This window comes from Felis catus, chromosome D4 (assembly GCF_018350175.1).
Source record: "Felis catus isolate Fca126 chromosome D4, F.catus_Fca126_mat1.0, whole genome shotgun sequence".
Classification (NCBI taxonomy): Eukaryota; Metazoa; Chordata; class Mammalia; order Carnivora; family Felidae; genus Felis; species Felis catus.
The window spans coordinates 3,612,151-3,633,122 of NC_058380.1; positions in this window are offsets into that span (position 1 = coordinate 3,612,151).

Genomic DNA, 20,972 nt, shown 5'->3' on the forward strand with positions numbered 1-20,972 from the left:
ATATTCCTCTAGGTTTTTAGTGCTTTGAGTGGTTTATTCAAGGTAGTCTTGGGGCACCTGGGTGGCTCAGTCAGTGAAACGTCCGACTTCAGCTCAGGTCATGATCTCACAGTTTGTGAGTTCGAGCCCCACATCAGACTGACAGCTCAGAGCCTTGAGCCTGCTTTGGATTCTGTGTCTCCCTCTCTGTCTACCCTCCCCCACTCACACTCTGTCTGTTTCTCTCTCTCAAAAATAAATAAACATTAAAAATTTAAAAAAAAAAGGTAGTCTTGAGTGCTCCAATCAGAGTGGCTCTGTCCTGGAGAGGGGCCGCCTTTGTGTGTGTTTCAGTGAGAGTACCGTCCACACGTAAATCAGATCATAATTTGTATTCTACGTGTGAATCAGCGTGGGTCCGTGCTCTCCTTCCTAACTTCACAGATTATCATTTTGTCTCTCTGTGGTCTTCTCAAGCTTTAGCTATTTAGCTGTTGCCTAGAGTTCGACCCGTTTCTCTATCCCTGTAAACATCCCTGTCAGTTAGGGTTGTAACTTACCTGAGATCTGTCTTTTGTCTGATTTTGGTCTGTCGTCTGATGTGAACCCTTCTGATGTGTTCAGTTCTCTTCTGCATCTTCTGCGGTCCTGGCCGTGCCCAGGACCAGTGTACAGAAGTTGGCCCTGTCGTCCACACCCATGTCTTTCCGCTGAAGATACTTTGGCCACCGCACACGCTGAGAGTCCCAATGCATGAACTCGAATGTTTTGCCTTACATTTCTTCCTGAACCAACTCCATTTCCTAAACCCCCAACAGTATGAAGGAAATCATTCACTCATGCATTTATTAGTTACTTAGGACACACCAAGTGCCTTCTACGTGCACTGCCGGAAGTATGACTGTGACCCGGAGCCCCAGACAGCTCCTAGATCTTTCCTTGCATCAAGACCATCAACCCAATTGCTCCCACAGCTTCTTCTAATACTTTATTATTATTATTTTTTTTTTACATTTTACTTCTTAGCATCTTCATGGGTTTTAATGTTGTGTTGGGTATAATGTAGGGATAGTGTTTTTCCCCTCACACGAGTAGGACATTGACAGAAGTCACTAATCATCTAATCCACATTGATGCGAGTATCACTTTCACAGCACATTTATGACATTATATGATTCGGGTTTTCAAAATTTCCCCACTAACATACACATAGATTCTTGTGCTTGAGAAGAATGTATTCCAGTTTAGGGCTGACTATAAATATGCTTGTAGTTTATAAAAGCAATATTTATTTTCAAGTATTTTAATTGTGTTGTTGACATCATCTCTGTATTTGCTTATTATTCCACGTATCTTACCTGTTCATTTCAGACCAAAGGAGTTGTATCACCGAGTAGGATTGTCAATTTTTCATTTGCAATCTGAATTTCTGCCAGCTTTTATGTATTCTAAAGTTGCAGAGAAGTTCAAAACTCCTGTAGGTACTGGTATATTGTAGTTTTTTATCAACATAAAATATCTCGGGGCGCCTGGGTGGCACAGTCGGTTAAGCATCCGACTTCAGCCAGGTCACGATCTTGCGGCCCGTGAGTTCGAGCCCCGCATCGGGCTCTGGGCTGATGGCTCGGAGCCTGGAGCCTGTTTCCGATTCTGTGTCTCCCTCTCTCTCTGCCCCTCCCCCGTTCATGCTCTGTCTCTCTCTGTCCCAAAAATAAATTTAAAACGTTGAAAAAAAATTAAAAAAAATATCTCTCTATCCTTTTAAATGCTTTTCCACCCCTTTCTTTTATTTCCCCTTATTGTTTGCTGTAGTCTAGTCTCTTGTAAACAAAATAGCTATTTGAAGAAATGTAATTATGCAATATCTGTCTTTGGGGAGATGTTATTCACCTTCTATATTTATCTTGAGTAAAGCTAAACATGGACTTACCACTCTTCCCTTATTTTATTCTTTCTGTTTGTCATGCCTTCTTGTGTTTTTTTTTTTCCTTTACTGGATTTTATTGAATTAGGTTTTCGAGTTATACTTGCATTTTTAAAAATACAAAAACATTTAACATACAAATACATTTGATATCCTATTTTTAACTTTATAATCATGATCACCAAATTTTAAAACATACTCAGCTTGTATTTTCAGCATGTATTTTTCTCCAAAAACCTGCTGGTCTTCTATATTTATAATCTCTCTCTACATAATGTGAGGACCAAGGATGCCTTTACTTCTCCCAGGAGGCACTTCTCAAAATGACATCTCAAGGGCTGTAGTTTCTACTTGTTAGTATTTTGTGTATTTATTCACCGGCATTTAAACGCATGTTTACTGGGGCGCCTGGGTGGCTCAGTCGGTTCAGCGTCCGACTTCAGCTCAGGTCATGATCTCACAGTCCGTGAGTTCCAGCCCCACATCAGGCTCTGTGCTGACAGCTGAGAGCCTAGAGCCTGCTTCGGATTCTGTGTCTCCCTCTCTCTCTGACCCTCCCCCGTTCATGCTCTGTCTCTCTCTGTCTCAAAAATGAATAAACATTAAAAAAATTAAAAAAATAAATGCACGTTTACTTAAATTCCTTAAAGGGTATCACACAGGAACTGTATGGCCATTTGTCACATTGCCATCTATATTGCTGCTATTTTGGACATTCAGGTCACAGTCACTGACACACATGACTTCTGAGGGTCTGAAACAAAATTCTTCCTCTCATTTAAGATGGATGCTTAATGCTCATTTTTAAATTGTGATTTGAACTAGTTTGCATCTTAAATCTGGCTATCTTTAGTGTTTTTTTTTTTAGTTTATTGTTTTGAGAGAGAAATAGAGACGGGGAGCAGAGGAGGAGCGGAGGGCGAGGGAGAGAGAGACGATCCCAAGCAGGCTCTGGACTGATGGTGTGGAGACTGATTCGGGACGCAACCCCACAAACCATGAGATCATGACCTGAGATCAAGAGCTGGATGCTTAACCAACTGAGACACCCAGGCCCCTCCCCCCCCCCCCCCCCAAATCTGGGTTCTTTAAATTTATGCATAACATTTCGGGTTTTCTGACCCATGCATTATTCTTCTTCTCGCTTAATTCACAATTAAAACCTTATTCTCTAATCATAAGGAAGATTGTTTTCTCAAGGTCAACCATGAAATCGTGCCCTGTGTGTTTCCCATGGCTTCATTTGTTTGACAGAATCACGCTGACAAGCAGAACACAGTGAGACAGTGAAGAGTAGGGTTGGGGGAGATCAGGCCTCTGTGTCTATATGGAAAGTTAACAGACTTCCCACCAGAAGAAGGACAGTGAGCTCTTAAGGCTCATGTCTTCTGAGACACCCTCAGAATTCTTAACTTGATCCGCCTGTAGACAAACCATGGTCGTGTATTATATGCTTTACCTGCACTGGATTTTTATCAGCTAATGCATATCCAGATTATTTATGTAGGCAACATTTATTATTTTATTGGTTAGTTATCATCAAATGGCACTAAATACGTTGGGACCTTATATCTGCAGCTATTAGATTTTCCCTTGAAGGTAGCCATACACTCGGGGCCCGATATAATCATATATCAACTCAGTTTCATTTCCTGAATGGAAAAGAGTCCTCGATGGTCGTAATGCCTGTGCTGGTTCATCTGGGCAGCTTTTTAAATTCCTGGAACTCGACGCTGTCTGGCAATAAATGTGCGTAAACAAAGATGATTTTCGATAGCCCTTCATTAACACTGAAGACCGCTTCACTCTTCTTTGATTTATCGTGTCACCCAACCAAGGAAACTCAAGTTGGCCTCCTGTTGGTTTTCTAGATTGTAAGAATCAGGTTTCGATAGAGACGACCATGATTGCGCAGCCTCATATAATCGCCAGTTGCCGGTCCAGTGAGATGAAGAGACCTTGGCACAAATCAGTTACCGTGATCAAATTGCCTAGAAAAATAGAATAACAATCAAGCTTGCATTTGGTCATACACGTTACCTTTCTTACATGTAAGAATTCATTTATTTCTCAGATCATCTTAGGAGTTAGATCTTATTATTTTTATCACTTTTCATGTCAGAAAAAAAAAGGGATGCGGGGCCAAGGCTGTACAGCCAGGAAGGGGAGGAGACAGGACCTGACCCCAGATGGGAGTCCTGTCTCTGTGGATGGATGTGCAAGCGATTTTCCCTAAGAAGGCCAAGAGCCACATGTTCACAACCAAAGACATGTCAACTGAGTGACACAGCCAACATAGTAATAATTAAAAAGGAAAGAAAAATCTCCTTTCAGAAGCATGGAGGGGCACCTGGGTGGCTCAGAGGGTGAAGCACCTAACTGTTGATTTAGGCTCATGTCGTGATCTCATGGTGTGTGAAATCGAGCCCCAAGTTGGGCTCTGGGCTGACAGTGTGGAGCCTGCTTGAGATGCTCTCTCTCCTCCTCTCTCTGTCCCTCACTTGCTCTCTCTCTCTCTCTTTCAAGATATATACACATTAAAAAAAATTTTTAAAAGAAGCACGGAGAAATGTTTTGATTTCTCACACGTACTTCTACTGACATAGTTTCATATAGTAAGGAAAGAGAAAACCAAATACGTTTGCAAGGTGGCACGTTGAGATAGTAGGATAGCTCCAAAAAAAAAAAAAAAAAGAGGGAATAATTAGTCAATATGACATATGTCATTGAGAGTCAAAATGAGAACGGGGCAGGGTCCCCTGTGCTCGGCAACATGGGTGTCGCTCCTAACCGAAGGAGAGGAATACCAGTTGTGTGGTGAGAACGGGAGGCATGGGAGGGGGCAGGGGAGTGAGCATCGGGGAAGGGCCAGTGGTGCTCTGGGCACACGTGTCTTCTGAGAGCTTGGTGAATGAGTGGGAGCAGAGGACCGGGCTGTGGACCAGTTAGGACCTTCAGGAAAGCATTCGAGGACGAGAAAGGTTAAAATCGGGCTCTACTATCAACACCCAAATGGTCCTTCAGTAATAATGGAGAGGCCAGTTTATGTTTAAGACTTCCAAACACTATACGAAAATTCTAAAGGCATAATATAATTTCAATTCCAGAAACAAGGAGAGAATAGAGGAGGAAGGAAAAAATAAACATATTTGAAGTAACATGGACAGGAACATCCCCCAATTAACGACAGGCATCACAACACAGACCCAGCAAGTCCCGAGACCACTGAGCAGAGTAGGTAAATAAAAATACATTTATACAAATAAGCAAATACGTATTTATGGAAATAGATATGTTAAATATTTATTTAAAGTTTTTCCCTAGTCACATCCCACTCAAACTGCAGAGAATCAAATACAAACAGCAAGAGTTGAAGAAAGCCAGGAGGGAAAAAAGAGCTTAACTTGTAGAGGCAACAGGGAAATAATTACATCAGGCTTTTCATCAGAAACCATACAAATGAGAGTCGCAAAATGTCACCGACCTACAATTCTATGCCCTCCCCAATTTCCCTTCAAACGTGAAGGAGAAATAAAGACGTTCTCAGACGAACAAAAATGTAGGGATTTCCATGAACCTTACCCCTTTTTTCCAGAAATGTTAAAAGACTTTGCTCAGAGAGAAGGAAAATAATATGGTTCGGAAACCCGGCTCCACATAAAGGAAGGCATCAGAGCATGAATAAATGAAGCCCAGATGAGATGTTTCACTTACCTTGATTAATCGATCTAAAAAGAAAGTTGTTTGGTTAACGTCCCAGAAGTAGCAACGTGTTAAGTGGCGATAGCACGGGGATGAGTGAAACGAGTGGCCTAGACCACTGGGGACGAGGAGTGAGCGGGTCCCACTCTGTCACGAGGGACCTCACACGTGGGTAGCGGTGTGGTGTCATTTGAAGATGGGTTTAAATTACTTACAAATGCATATTTCCTAGGCTCTGGGGCAAAACCACTAACTTTTATTTTTACAAAAGAAGTATAATCGGTCCACTAAGCAGGGGCGGGCCGGGGAAGGGGGGCAGGGTGGGATCCTATGAAATCTGTGTTAGGGTCAGAAAAGGCAGATAAAGGGAGAAACGAAGAACACGCCTGAGGCAAACCCAGACAGAATTGATGGAGACATAGACAAATCCACTCTCAGAGTTGAGGACATAAGTACCCCCTAATGGATGAACCTGGCAGAGTGTGGGTGAGGACACACGTGACCAGAACGGACGCTGTCACTACGCGATCTGGTTGACCAAACGCTCCCCCCAACCACGGTAGGATACGCATTCTTCTCAGGTTCACGTGGAACGCGCACCGAGCTGTGGACCACCGTCTGCCGTAAGACCCCCCTCGACGTACTTAAAGGCATAGAGATTATGTTCTTGGACCACAGGGGAATTAAAGTGGAATTAAAATCAGAAACCAGCTCAAGTAACTGGAGGTTAAAACCATACTTGTAAATGAAAGGTGGGTCAAAGAAGTCTCTAAAGACATTGAAACATGTTTTGAACCCGACGAAAATAAAAATGGAATTTATCAAAATGGGCGGGGGCCACGAAGACAGCTTTCAAAGGGCAGCATACAGCGGGGTCACAAGCATTAGGAAAGAAGAAAGTCGTGAAATCCGTAACCTGAGATGTTATCTTAAACTACAGAAAAAAAGAGCAATTTAAGTCAAAGCGAGGAGGAGAAAAATCCATTTTTTAAAGGTTAATTTATTTTTTTGAGAGAGAGAGAGGGAGGGAGAGAGAATCCCCAGCAGGGTCTGCACGGGTGCAGGGCTGGAACTCACCAACCATGAGATCATGACCTGAGTCGAAATCGAGAGTTGGAGGCTTAACCGACTGAGCCACACAGGCACCCCAAAAATCAATTTTTAAGGTTAGATTGGCTCTCAATGAACTTAAAAACAGGAAAACAATAGATGAAGAGTGAAAGCAAAAAACTCCTTTTGGCTTTACATGTAGAGATAGGGGAGGCGACCCATACACTTGGATTTGTTAAATGTTGTCCGTGTGAATACCCATTACCGGGACCTGTACACAAAAACCCCAGAGTACCGGAGGCAGGAACACGGGATCCATGTGATTCGAGCGTGCAGTCCAGGGTTGGTCTGGCAGAGAGTCGGTTGGGCTCAATGTCAAATCCTCTGTCACCTGTTTCCTGATTTGGGGTAATTATTTAATTTCTGTGAGCTACAATTTCCTTCCTGCCAAAAATAGATAATACATTACACCATTGTCTTGTCCTGAGAACCACACGCAGGAACAGAAAGGCTTGAACTACAGATTCATAAATAGTGTTTTGAAAAAAGCAATTGCTTGGGGCGCCTGGGGGGCTCAGTCGGTTAAGCGTCTGACTTCAGCTCAGGTCATGATCTCGCGGTTCGTGGGTTCCAGCCCCGCATCGGCTTCTGTGCTGACGGCTCAGAGCCTGGAGCCTGCTTCAGATTCTGCATCTCCCTCTCTCTCTGCCCCTCCCCCACTCACGCTCTGTCTCTCTCTGTCTCTTTCTCAAAAATAACTAAACGTTAAAAAAAAATTGAAAAAAAGCAGTTGCTATCTTGAATCCAGAAAGAACAAAACATAGTTCCAAAACATCTAGAAAGAGAAAAGTTTTGATTCTTGTGTTTGCTTATGCTTGTTTCTTTGCAGGGATGTAAAGCAGAGGAGAGCATTCCAAGCCTTTCCGGGCCGATCGCTGGCAATGCGGGGGCACCCATCCAAGTGTGAACTTACCATGCTGTCACGGATGACATGTGTTTAAGTTTAAAAGGAAGTGACATGTAACTCTTCTGATATTTTGGGATTTCTCTGGGGGCGGAGAGATGTGAAGGAAAGTGGGAGAAGAAACTCTGCCGGAGAACGGAGGGATTATGAAGTCATGCTATAAAGAACGGGGTCTCTTAGGGGCTGCAGAAATCAGCTGTGAATGAAAGGAGTGGCCGGGAGTCCCCAGGGGGAAGGTCCCCTCCTTGGAAAAGCCAAGGGTATGGCTATACTATCACTAAAAGAAGGAATCTCTTTTGTATACCCAGGCCAGTATCCATCCCATAAATATTTATTAGCTATCGCCTCTGTGCCAGACAGAGCTCCGGATAGGGCACTAAGGTGACCACACGACGTGACCAAAGCCCTCAGGAGTCCGACGTTCGGGCTGCTCAGAAGGACCACAAACAAGCGAACGATCTCCGAGGTGCCGAGGGTCACTAAGAGAAAGCTACTTTCCAGGGCCAAGGTTGAGGAAGGGCTGTCTGAACTGCACAGGGAGGGTGGGGAGTTTCTCTAACACGTGGCACGGAGGCAGAGATGACCAAGGAGACCAGAGAGTGAGGAGAGGCAGGAGGACCAAGAGGAGGACCGGGGAGAAGCTTTAGGAAGAGGAGCAGGAAGCCGCAGAGCGGTGTCGCGGCGGACGGCTGGATCCGCCCCAGGGGACAGAAGCCTGGCATGGGCTGGCGGGGAAGACAAGTTAGTCCGGACGGGGGTTGGCGGAGGATGGCAAGACGGGCCCGTTCTTGCACGTTATGAGGTCCAGGGTCATTCTGTCACGTTCGTGACACTCCCGGGGGAACCTGGACAGCCCTTGCTCGTGCCGCTCTGCGTAGCTGGACACGGTTCCCGACACGCTGGACCGTCACCGGAGCCAGGAGTCTTGGGCAGGAAAAACCCACCCATAGATCCACAGGCTGAAACACGAAAGGACTGAAGTGAGAAACCCCGCCGAGCTGGTCCACCTGTCCGCGGGCACAGGGCTTCGGTCCTTCTGGTCCTTCCACTCAAATTTAAACTGGCTTTCCTTCCTGTTTTTGTTCAGCCACTGTTTGCCGGGACACTTGATAAATTTGACCCTTGTCCCCTCCCCTTCCCCCAAAGCCCCGTGACGCTTGGGTATCAAGGGGTGAGCACCGTCTTCCATTCTCATCATCGCTTTTGGACTCGACTGACAGGGTACCAGAAGGCCACGTCCCACCGCCCTTGTTCAGTATCCCACCCGGCGCTCAAGCGAGCAGACAAAGCAGGCCGTCGCTCCAGCAGAAGCATCGTGATACAAGTCAAGAGAGGTCGTCCAAAACCAGTTCAGGTCTCACTCGGGAACTAGTTGTCATCACTTTCTCACAAAATGGCGTCTTAAATCGGTTGGCGGGCCCTTGAGTTGTTTTCCATTCGGGGTTACCGTAGATAATTCTGGTATTTTGGTTTTCTACGGCTTTTGACGCACGTGCTAAATCATGGCGCATGCAGACACTCGGGTTTTTACTGCCTATCCCATTTTACTGTGAGTCTGACCGATGTCCGAGGGGAGCAAATGTCACGTGCTGGGCTGGTCATCAGAGAAGCAGAAATACAGAGGCCTCCCAAAGATGGGAAGTGATGTAAGTACGTGGGAAGCTGGAGGAGATCAACATTTGAGTGACGTGACAGGAAATGAGATGTGCACCGTGAACCTGAAGAGTTTCATTAAAAGGCTCTAGGGGAAAACAAGCTATTTCTTCTCAGTGCATGTAAATATAATCTCTGGTGCCAGGTTGCTGCTCAGGGAACATGGCAATAATTCATATATTATGATAGTTGTTATTTTTTAAGTTTATTTACTTACTTTGAGAGAGAGAGAGAGAGAGAGAATCCCAAGCAGGCTCCCCGCTGTCAGCACAAAGCCTGACGCGGGGCTCATTGTCACGACCATGAGATCGTGACTTGAACCAGACTGAAGAGTCAGACTCTTGACCGACCGAGCCACCCAGGTGGCCCTCAGAAATGCTTATACTTGCTGAAATATGGTCGGGTTAGCCTTGCCGAATCCCAGGTAGGCTAGTCTCTACAACTAATTGACCCTGAATCACTCATTAGGTTCATTTTGTTATGAAGTTTCAGGACACAGTCATATGTTCAGATAGGGTTCGAAGACAAGCCTTTTGGAACCGAGTCTCAGCTCAAAATGAAGTACGTATTTCATCTGTCCCTCGCTGGAAACACCACGTCCACAGGCAACTAAGTGAGGCCATAGTCACGTGGATTCGGCAGCTCCAGAAATCTGGAAACTTGCGATGCTTTGAACCTAGAGGACCAAGCCGGAGGCAAGACGGGATTGTGGCGGGGCCTACAACTGCCCGAGAGCGGTTCTCGGACCGCTGGCGGATAAATAATACCACCACACGGCGTTCTGGATTCGGGAGACAAGTTGTTGCCATGGCTGCACTTGAGGACCAGTGTCAGTCTGCAGAACTGAAAGAAAACAACGTAAGTTCCATGAGGACAAAATGAAGCAAGAAAGGGAGCAGAATGTCCCAGAACCCGTTCCACGGGAGGCTTGCGTGGCAACCACGGGCCCACGCCGTTTGGATCCCCTGTCAAAAAACGACCTGTTGTTCAGCTGTTGGGGGTGCACTGAGCTGCAATGTGTGAGCTGAGGACATACCTGCCAGGCGTGGCCCGTTGGTGACAGCGTGGCTTGTGTCTTTGGGTCTGCTTATGTCTTTGCATCCAAGCTCACCAACGAGCTAGTCGAGACTTCCCGAGACGCACGGTACCCTGAGGTTCCTGGCCCGGCCCTCCTTCCCTCTGCTTTTGCACAGGCATCAGATGGGCCTTTTGGCAGGAGCTCTCCTGCCCACCCCCACCCCTACACTTTCTGGGCCACTGGTGCACCGTCTGTTTTCTTGCTCATCTTGGGTCTGCCTCCCAGGGGACGCACCCAACACGGGGGAGTCTGAATGCCAAGGGAAGGAAGACATCTCACTGAGACTCTCCCGGGACAGTCCCTCGCCCTGTTGGTGGGATATTTTCTGCAACGTGTGGGGAATCTGTGCCCCACCCACGCCTTTGCCCGTTTTCCTGTATCATCGCGGGGAAGGGACCCGTCGACGCTGACACTAAAAATGCACGAAAACCCATTCAGTTTGAAAGACACAGCTGTCCCAACCACATTACCTTATTCGAGTAAGTTCTGCCACCCAGGGAGTGAGACCGATTTGCAAATCCCAGGGGCCCCGTCGGCTACACCATAATGGGCTGAAAGACAAGAGGAAAAGGGCCACAGCTCCCTTGGCACCTGCTGAGTGGAGTAGAGTGCAGGCTGCTGTCGCTAAATCATTAGTTTTTACTTAGAAAGTCCTGCTGGTAATGGGTGAAGTTCGGCTCTCCTGGGCAGCTGGCGGGAACCCTGTGAGTCGTACGTGCCACTGATTTGTTCTTTGAAGGCTATTCCAGGACCCGTCGGAAGCCTCCAGGTAAACCAGCCCGGGCAGGACCGGCTGGTGCTGGGACGCTGGGCCTCCGGGCCGGGCACAGTGGGTCAGAGCCTGAATCCAGTTCACTAACAGCACCACACTCTGGAATGGCCCTCCAGTCATCGAAGTCTGATTGTAGGAAAGCCCATCTTGTTCTGGCTCACCCCCCCCCCTTTTAATCACAGCATCAAAACACCAGCAAGTCTCCCAGATTCATGACTGATGACTCGCCCCTCTTGCCTCCGGTGAGGCCTCATCGGTGGGAGCTGCTCGCCCTTAGAGTGCACCTGCTTCTCCCCCCAGCACACGCATCTCCTGCCCTCCCCCTTAGCAGTGCAAAGGGTGCAACGTGACGCCCATGGTGACATTCTAGAGCGCTCCACTCCTTCAGGAAGTCCTGAGAACTAAATCTGTATTAGGGGCCCCTGGGGGACTCGGTCGGTTAAGCATCCGACTTCAGCTCAGGTCATGACCTCCCTGTTCGTGGGCTCGAACATCTGCATCAGGCTCTGTGCGGCCATCTCGGAGTCTGGAGCCTGCTTCCTATTCTGTATCTCCCTCTCTCTCTGCCCCTCCCCTGCTTGTGCTCATTTGCACGCTCTCTCTCTCTCTCTCTCAAAAATAAATAAAATATTTTTAAAAATCTGTATTAGAAACTGTGGCAGGGCTACAAAAATGACACAAACAGACCCCAGGGAGCATAAGATTCCCTTCCTAGCATGGGAGGTGTTTCTACAAACAAATCATAAAAATAATGCATTTTTTTTTTTACTGTAATCGCACAGGAATAAAGAATTCTGTTGGCTCCAAGGACAGAGTGACTTTCGCCTGGAGGACTGTGAGAAGGCTCCTGGGTGAACAGGCCGCCTGGCATCTCCACCAACCGTGTCCCCGTTTCCCCCCCGTATGGGTATTCAGCACCCCCATCCCCAACCTCCCAACTTAGAGCCACCATTACTATAGACACAAGTTCTGCAGTGACGCCATGTTGGTAACACTTGAGCTGGAACTTGAACCATGTAGAATGTCCCGGGTGGTCACGCAGGGAAAAGTCCAGCAAAGGGTATGATCCTTGGTACGGTGCGCGGAGATACAAAGGGGTAAAAGGGCAGTTGTAAGTCATTATCGTTCTCGTCACGCCTGGAGTCAGATACGGCCAAGAACTGATACGGGCAATGTAGTCAAGTAACAGGTGGCTAGGTTCCTTGATGCCACAAATGATACACCACGCAAAGGAGTCCCATCCCCTGTACACGGTTTTGGAAAACGCGGTCACATATCCGAAGCTCCCCAGGCCTGTCACAAGGGCCACTGATGCTTGTTGTTCTAAGGACCACTAGTGTCAGATGATGACAATTTCTCATTCACTGGAGTAAAGCAGCTCCTGTCACAACACACTCTGGGCGGGAATCAGAAGTGTTTATTCTCTTCGCCCCAAATCACCCAAAACGGTTTCCTCCGTTGGCTGGCCGAGGCATAACATTCTATTAAGTGGAGTCCGTCCTTCGCGACTCAAACTGGGAGGCTGTGAAACACAGAAACGACATGCATCCGTCCCGGTTCAGGCGACCTCTGCCCCAGCCAGTGTCAGCAAGGAAATACTTACTACAGAGAAGTAAATGGTTTGAATCTGTGCTGGGAGGGCTGGAGGGAGACACTCCAGATGAGAAGTTCTCCACCCTGTCTCTGCACGGGAAGCACACGGCGGGGCGGAGGGCTGGGGGGGCGGTTTCCACACCTCCATGTCCCGAGATGTCCTTGAGGTGACAAAATACTCCCTGGGGTGAGGTCATAGTTTTACAGCCCCTCCAGGTGGGTGGCTAATACACGCAGCCAGGCTGAGTACCACTGCTGCAGCCCGAGCATCCAGGATTCTGAGAACCCCATTACAGGATCCCCACCCCCCACCCCGACTCCCCCAGGAATGACTATGCCTTCTCCGTAACCCGGAAGCTGCTGGTTCCACGGTGATCGGCGCCAAGCAGTTCCCAGCCTCTGACATCACCTGCAAAAGTAAATGATACTGGAACTCGTTTTTTTCTTTTTTTTTAATTTTTTTTTAATGTTTATTTATTTTGAGAGAGAGAGAGAGAGAGAGGGCGGGGAGGGGCAGAGAGAGAGGGAGACACAGAATCCGAAGCAAGTTCCAGGCTCTGAGCTGTCAGCACAGAGTTCCATGCGGGTCTCGAACGCAAGAACCGCGAGATCATGACCTGAGCGGAAGTCGGACACTTAACCGACTGAGCCACCCAGGCCCCCTGGAACTCATTTATTCTTAACAACAGATAACACGCGTGTGCACACGCACACACAAGCCAGATGTTTCCACGCCCAAACTTATAGCAGAAACAGCGAAATCTGCAGACCTGTGGCCTCACTTTCCGCTCCCAGACCTGAAAGAAACGCATCTTATTGGTGGAATCTAAATCACACGCAACACCTTAGCTGTAAGGAAGCCCGGAACATGGCATTTTTGGCGTTCCGTCCTCTGCAGTAATGAAAGGAATCATAGAAAGAGAGTACAATGAAGGTTGAACACCAATGTGCTTTATCCAACACAGCACGTGCAAGAGAAGAAACACTTAGAGTAGATATTTCTTTAAAAAACTGTTGTTTGAAGTTTACTTCTATGCGTAATCAATGTGTTTCTAGTTTGGCCATAGATTTACGTTAGTGCCTCAGGAAGTACAATTGTCTAGAATCGCTATCCTCTTCCAGCCCCAACATGAGCTTGGAATCTTCACTGTTATTTTCCCAAGAAGAAATATGACCAACAATTGACACACAATGACTCCTCTTCGATCAACCAGTGACAAACCGCGTTGCAAAACTGAACGCTGCCACTGGAGACGGACTGATAGGACCACCTAAATGGCAATTGACAAATTAGGGGAGGCCGAGTGTGAAATGGCTTGGAAGTTAAAAATTCCCGGAGGCCCCCAACTTTCACAAGCGTGGCCAAGTCCCGGTGGCAAAGAGGGCACAGGAACCCCCTCACGCTCCTGGAAGGAGAAGCAGAAAAGTAGCCGCTGTGAACTCTGGCCAGAGCATTCTGATCTCCATGGCGGGAGCTTGTCCTCAGGAGGAAACACTGCGCTGAAACCCCGTCTGCCCTGGGCATCTGGCTGGCTCAAGGCCCCTCCCGCCTTCCTAGCTTGCATAAGGGCAGAAACGAAAGGCTAAGAAACTCTCCAAAAGACACAGCGGAGGGACTCAAGCCGGCTAAGAAAACAAGAGATTTACTGATAAGGTCTTAGAAGCCTCCTTCTCCTCTCTAACATCTTACTGCCACGGCAGCAGAAGCCCCACATCGTAACTGTGGCTTTCAACAGACAGGGCTGCGAGACACAGACTCTACGTAAGGTGGGATTTCTAGGGAAACCCAAAGACAACGGGGGAGGCCAAGGCAACAAACCCAGAGGAAATAGAAAACCTCTCACACCTGCAGCTACAGCAAACATAAAGCAAAGCCTAACACTCCTTCCTATATAAAAACCTCACGCTGACGGCCTGCGTGCCTCGGCCCGTTACCGTGCACCCCATCTACAGCTTTCAACAAAAAGCTGTAAGGCACGAGAAGAGACGGGAGGAACGGGAGTAAAGATACAAAGAAAGCATCAAAGCAAACTCCAACATGGCAGCTTTTGTGAAATGATAAGATCAGGGCTACAAGACGACCATGAGTAATATGCTGAGAGGTCTAGTGGGAGAACGGGGGCACCAGGCAAGAACAGGTGGGTAACGGAGGCCGCCAGATGGGCACATTAAGAGGAAATCAAAAGGCAATACGAGGAATCACAATTACGGGAAGAGAAATGGAGAATGCCTTTGGCGGATTCGTTCCTATAGTCAGAAAGGCCAAAGAAAGAGTCAGCTTGAAGATAAGGCACATAGAAACCTCCCACGCCAACACGCAAAAGGCAGAAAAATGAAGGAAAAAACCCACACCTGAATGTCCAGGCACCGTGGGGGCAATTACAGGATGTGGACGTGCGCACAGTGGGAGCACCGGACGTAGAGGGGAGAAGGGAGAGGAAGAAGTTTTGAAGTGATGATGTCTGGGAGCTTTCCAAAATCAGTAACAGATCCCGAAACATGGATCTAGGACGTGTTTCTAGAAGTTTCTAGAAGTTTTGAAGTGATGATGTCTGGGAGCTTTCCAAAATCAGTAACAGATCCCGAAACACGGATCTAGGACGTGTTTCTAGAAGTTTCTAGAAGTTTTGAAGTGATGATGTCTGGGAGCTTTCCAAAATCAGTAGCAGATCCCGAAACATGGATCTAGGACGTTCTAAGAACACCGAGTACGATGCATCCCCCCCAAACCCACGTGTCAGAGTATTCCATGTGCACAAAACCCACCCACACAGGAAAACCCTTGAAAAAAAAGCCAGAGGGGAAAAAAAGAGCCCCACCTGTGGAGGGACGGGGACAAGGGGTCTGCCAGACTTCTCTTCAGGAACCACGCGAGAGCCCGAAGGGTGGAAGGCGATGTTTAAAATGTCGGCGGGAAGAAGCAGCCCGCTGAGAATTCTTATCTGGCAAAATCGTCTTTCAAAAATGAAGGGGAAATTTTAAAGGGTGAAGGCGAAGTAAAGACTGTGATAGACAAGCAAACAAAACTGAAGGGATATGTTACCCGTGGACCTGTCTTGCAAGAAATACTACAATAAGTTGTTTGGAGAGAAGACAGGTGATATGCCTCAGAACTCAGATCTACATAAAGAAAGGAAGATTGTTAGAAAGGAATAAGGGACGTAAAATAAAAGTTTGTGTTTTCTCTTTAAAAAAATTTTTTTAATCTTCATTAATTTTTGAGAGAGAGAGAGAGAGAGAGAGCACGAGCAGGGGAGGAACAGAGAGAGAGGGAGACCCACAATCTGAAGTAGGCTCCAGGCTATCAGCACAGATCCCAACGAGAGACTCGAACTCATGAACGGTGAGATCACGACCTGAGTCGAAGGTGGACGCTTAACTGATTGAGCCACTCTGGCACCCCTCGTATTTTCTCATTCTTAGCTGACCTAATAGACAATGTCTGTTCAGTACCATAATGGCAACTGTGCGTCAGGGGAGCAGAACTTAGGTGTAGGTGCGGAGAGAGACCAGAGTGCGGTGAGGGACGGGAGGGAGAGGTGGGGAGCAGTCCGAGCAGGTCCCCAAGACCACCCGGGAAGCAGGCACTCGCAAACATGACTTGAGGCTAGACTTGGATTCGCCGCAGATATATATTGCAAACACCAGGATAAACACTTAAAAAGCAAGAAAAGTTGATACGCTACAAGAGGAGAGAAAATAGAATCCAAACCAGGGCAGTCAAAAAAAGCAGGGGGGGGGGAGGGGTTGGCTGGGGAGACAAGAAAAGAAAAACGGAACAAAAACAGTGAAGAGCGCGATGTACATAAGCCCAACTACATCGACCGTCACTTTAGTGTGATGGGTCTAAATACACCACTGAAAACAGAGCGTCGCAAAACGGATTAAAAAAAAAGACCCAAACATGTGAGCATATCTAAACTTACCCGGACCTTCAATCCACAGCATATGACTGACATTTATGGAATACTTCCTCGAACAAAGAAGAATACACGTTCTTTTCCAACTCATTCTTTTCACCAGGATAGACCACGCTCTGAGCTACAAAACGTATCATGACAAGTTGAAAAGAATAGAGATCACACAAAGTACTCTTTCAGATCACAACATTAAACTCGAAGCTAACAGAAAGCTGAAAGTCCCCAAATATTTGGAGATGAAACAATATGGTTTTAGATAACGCATCAGTCAAAGCAATGTCAAAAGAAACTTAAAAAGATATTTTGAGCCAAGTGAAAATAAAAGTAGAACTTCTCAAAATTCTGGATCAGAGAAAGCATTTTTACTGAAGCAGGGATTCAGAGAGAATTCAGCCCACGATTCTTGTCTGAGGAGGCCATTTGAGGATCTTTGCCTGAGTGGTAACTAGAGCAGAAAAAATATGTCGAAACCGTGGTAGATGATTAGGAGGAGCAGTGGGCTAAGACTGGTGCAGTAGACAGCGAGCAGATGGCGATGATGAGTCTGGAATAAGGGTGTGGAATTTCACTACCGCTTTTTGAAAACAAAGGCATACTTCAGGTCACTCTTGAAGAATATGAGTTTGAACCCTGTAGGTCCACTTATATGCAGATTTTTTAATAAATACAGGACATACTCTATGTTTTGTCTTCCTTATAATTTTTTACATAATATTTTATTTCTCTAGCTTACTTTATTGTAAGAATACAGTATATAATACATGTAACATGCAAAATATATGCTAATCAACTGTTTATGTTGATTAGTAGGCTATTAGCAGTTAAACTGGGGGGAGTCAAAAGTTCTATGCAGATTTGAATGTTCAGGGGGATCAACACCCCTAACCCCTGTATTGTTCAAGGGTCAGTTGTACATTGTAAGGTAATTTTCATAATAGCGTGGCAGCAAAGATCTCTCCAGTCAATCTCAAGATTGTGTGCGGTGGGAGGAGGGAATTGTCATAGTCAGGTTTCTTCTGTGTGGGTAAGAGTTGAAAATATAACAGGGTTCAAAATACTGCTTTTTGGTGGGGAAAGAAATGAGTAACCCATCATCTTAGTGAGGGCCTAGAAGTTACTTACTTTTCACATGGTGATAAAGAAATTGACTGTTAAGAAAGGAAACAGAAACATTTTTAGAACTGAAAAGCAGAGTTAGACACAAAATGTAAAGGAGGAGGGAAGAGAAATATGATGAAACCAGGAGAGATACAGAAAAGAAGGAAAAAGGAAACAAAAACAAAATATAACATCATTAGTATAAATCATTCGGAAGGAATAATATCTAGGGCATCGGTTTTCTGTCTTTAAAGACTTCTGATTGGGGCTGCAGTACTGAAGACTTTACACATTGATTTATTCAGCAAGTATTTATTGATCATGCACAATGTGTCGGTCCTGGGTTACACGTTACGGCAGCTACAACCACACATGACACATCCAAACTGAGATGCGCGGTGGGTGGGAAATGCAAATGCAATGTAATGTTGATTACACATTAAATGACAGTACTTAAATATATTGAGTTAAATAAAGTGCATCTTTAAAATGAATTTCATCTGCTTTTTTTTTTTTTTTTTTTTTTTACTTTTGTAATGTGTTTAGTCGAAACTTTAAAATTACGTATCTGGCTACCGTTATATTTTGGTTGGATGCGAGGGTCCAAGTACTTCTCTACATCCTGGGACAAATAAGTTCCCTGCACCTAGTTATCTTATGCTCCAAACAAGAGAACTGGACCAAGACGAAGGAAAATTTACAAGCAAGACAATTAATTTTCTCTACTGGTAAGTCGTCTAATGACAGCCGACCTCTTGTGATGTGGTGCAGAGAGGGGTAGAGGTTTGAGAGATGACGTTCTCTCTGAGAAGGTGCTTCTGGGTTTCCATGGGGACAGAGAGCCAGCGTGCCCTGCAGCCCACCCAGGACGGTGACCAGGGCCATCTGGGAAAGGGACTCGAAGCTGATGCTTCTCCGCCGAGGAGCCATGGAGGAGTCCTGGTGACATCTGGGTGGGGGTGTGAGGGGCAGCTGGCGGGGTGTCTTGCTAGCACTTTAGGGACCACACGAGACAGGTCTCATGTCCCACACCCCAGCTCATGGTGGAAGGCCCCCGGACACGCTCACGTCACCGTGGCTGAGTCACATAGAAAGCCGTGGGTGCAGGGCCCGCTGGGTCCCTTGGTCACTTGGCGTCTCATAGCTAAGCGCTCAGTCTCCATTAGATTGATATGCCAGGAACTGTTTCTCAAAAGGGAAATAGTCAAAACTGAACAGGTTTTGTTTAGGCATTCTGGGGGCCCCACCGTGATTTTCCCGTCTGGGCTCGCCCAGGTGACACACAGAGTTCCATTCTTCTGAAACTATTTCTCTGGAGGTTCTGCCTGGGCCACATGACAGGGCTGAGCGGTCTCGCAGCTGAGCCGGGAAACCGCTTCTTCCTCAAGGCCACACTCAAATTCATCAGCCTTTCAGGTCAGAGCAAAATACGCAGACGTGGTACGCACCGTCTGCAAGATTCAAAGCAGTCTCCCTGGCATTAGCCGTAAGGGACCCGTGGGATTCTTCCCTGTGCACGGGATGCCCGTTTAAGTCGACAGGACTCCGGTCAACCTCACTACCTCTTTTCCTGGCAGGTGCCCCCCTGTCTTAAGAACCCAGCAACATTCTGCCCTGGGGCCTGTCAACATGGTGTATCAATATGGCCGACCCGGATGATGTCGCAATCAATATGGCCGACCCGGATGATGACGCAATCAATATGGCCGACCTGGATGATGACTCAATCAACATGGCAGAGCGGGATGATGACGCAGTCAAGGTCACACAGAGCTGGTGAGGACCTACCTGCCGTACGTCTATCCATCTACAGGATGACGTGGGAAGGGCAAGCAGCTGTCCTGGCTTGGCAGATGTTGATCGGCTCTGGCGTTTTAGACATGGCAGTCGGGTAGAAGCTGGGTTCACCAGGGTGATGGCTCTGTTCCAAGTGCCAGTGGCCATAGTAATCTGTTCTAGCGAGGAAGCCACCACAGAAGCGGTATGGTGGCCAGCTGAGTGGGGCTGTCCGTTTCTGGAGGCAGTGCAGACCAGGGGTTAGAAGCACAAAGTTCTACTGCCAAAGTTGAGTTCACTCTCACAGTCTTGTTTAGACTTATGCCCACGTTTGAAGTTTCTGATGCTTGTATGAATGGTCCCTTTTCATTAATTTTGTTTCTTTTTGTTGTTGTGTTTGCTAACATACAGAGATACAGTTGGTTCCTATATATTGATACTACAACCAATTATGGTGACAAACGTGCTTATTGATCGTAATAGACACAGAGTCATCCACATACAGAAGAGTAACTATTCTAGCTTTTCCACTTTAACTTTTATTTTCTTTCGCCCACCCCCGCCCTGCCCCACGTCTTCTTGTGCTGAGTGGAATCTCCACGGAAGACACCATGGAAATCTCATCTTGTTTGTGATCTCAGAAGAAAAGTTTTCATTAAACCCTTGCATATGATGCTTGCTTTGCGTTTTGTGTGTGTTTCAGATCTCCTTTACTGGGCTAGGAAAGTTTCCTCCAACGTCCATTTGGTTCAGAGTCCTTATCACTAATGCATGTTGATTTTCATCATTTTTTAATTTTAATTTTAATATTTTAATTTTTGTAATGTTTTATTTATTTTTGAGAGAGAGAGACAGAGTATGAGCTGGGCAGGGGCAGAGAGAGAGAGGGAGAAAGAATCCACAAAGCAGACTCCAGGCTCTGAGCTGTCAGCACAGAGCCCAACGTGGGGCTTGAACCCATAAACCACGAGATCATGACCTGAGCCGAAGTCGGATGCCCAACCGACTGAGCCACCCAGGTGCCTGTCATCATTTTATTTTTTAAATTTAGGTTTATTTATTTATTTATTTATTGAGAGAGAGAAAGAGAGAGAGAGAGAATCCCAAGCAGGCTCCATGCTGTCAGTGCAGAGCCCAACGCAGGGCTCAAACCCACAAACCGTGAGCTCGTGACCTGAGCCTAAATCAAGAGTCAGATGCTTAACCGACTGAGCCACCCAGTTGTCCCATTTTCATCATGTTCCTGCAAGTGCTGAGATGGTCCTTAATTGTATCGGTGTGGCGTCCTCATACGTCCCATAAGCTGTACGTAATTAGGTACCTTTCATCCAGACTAACAATCTTTTACCTGGAGTGTTACCTGGAGTATCCCATTTTCATGTAATGGGTTTATCCTCTTTAAAACCAATGAAATTAGTGACACCTCGGGGTCACCTGCCATCTTGTCTTTCCAGTTTTATGTT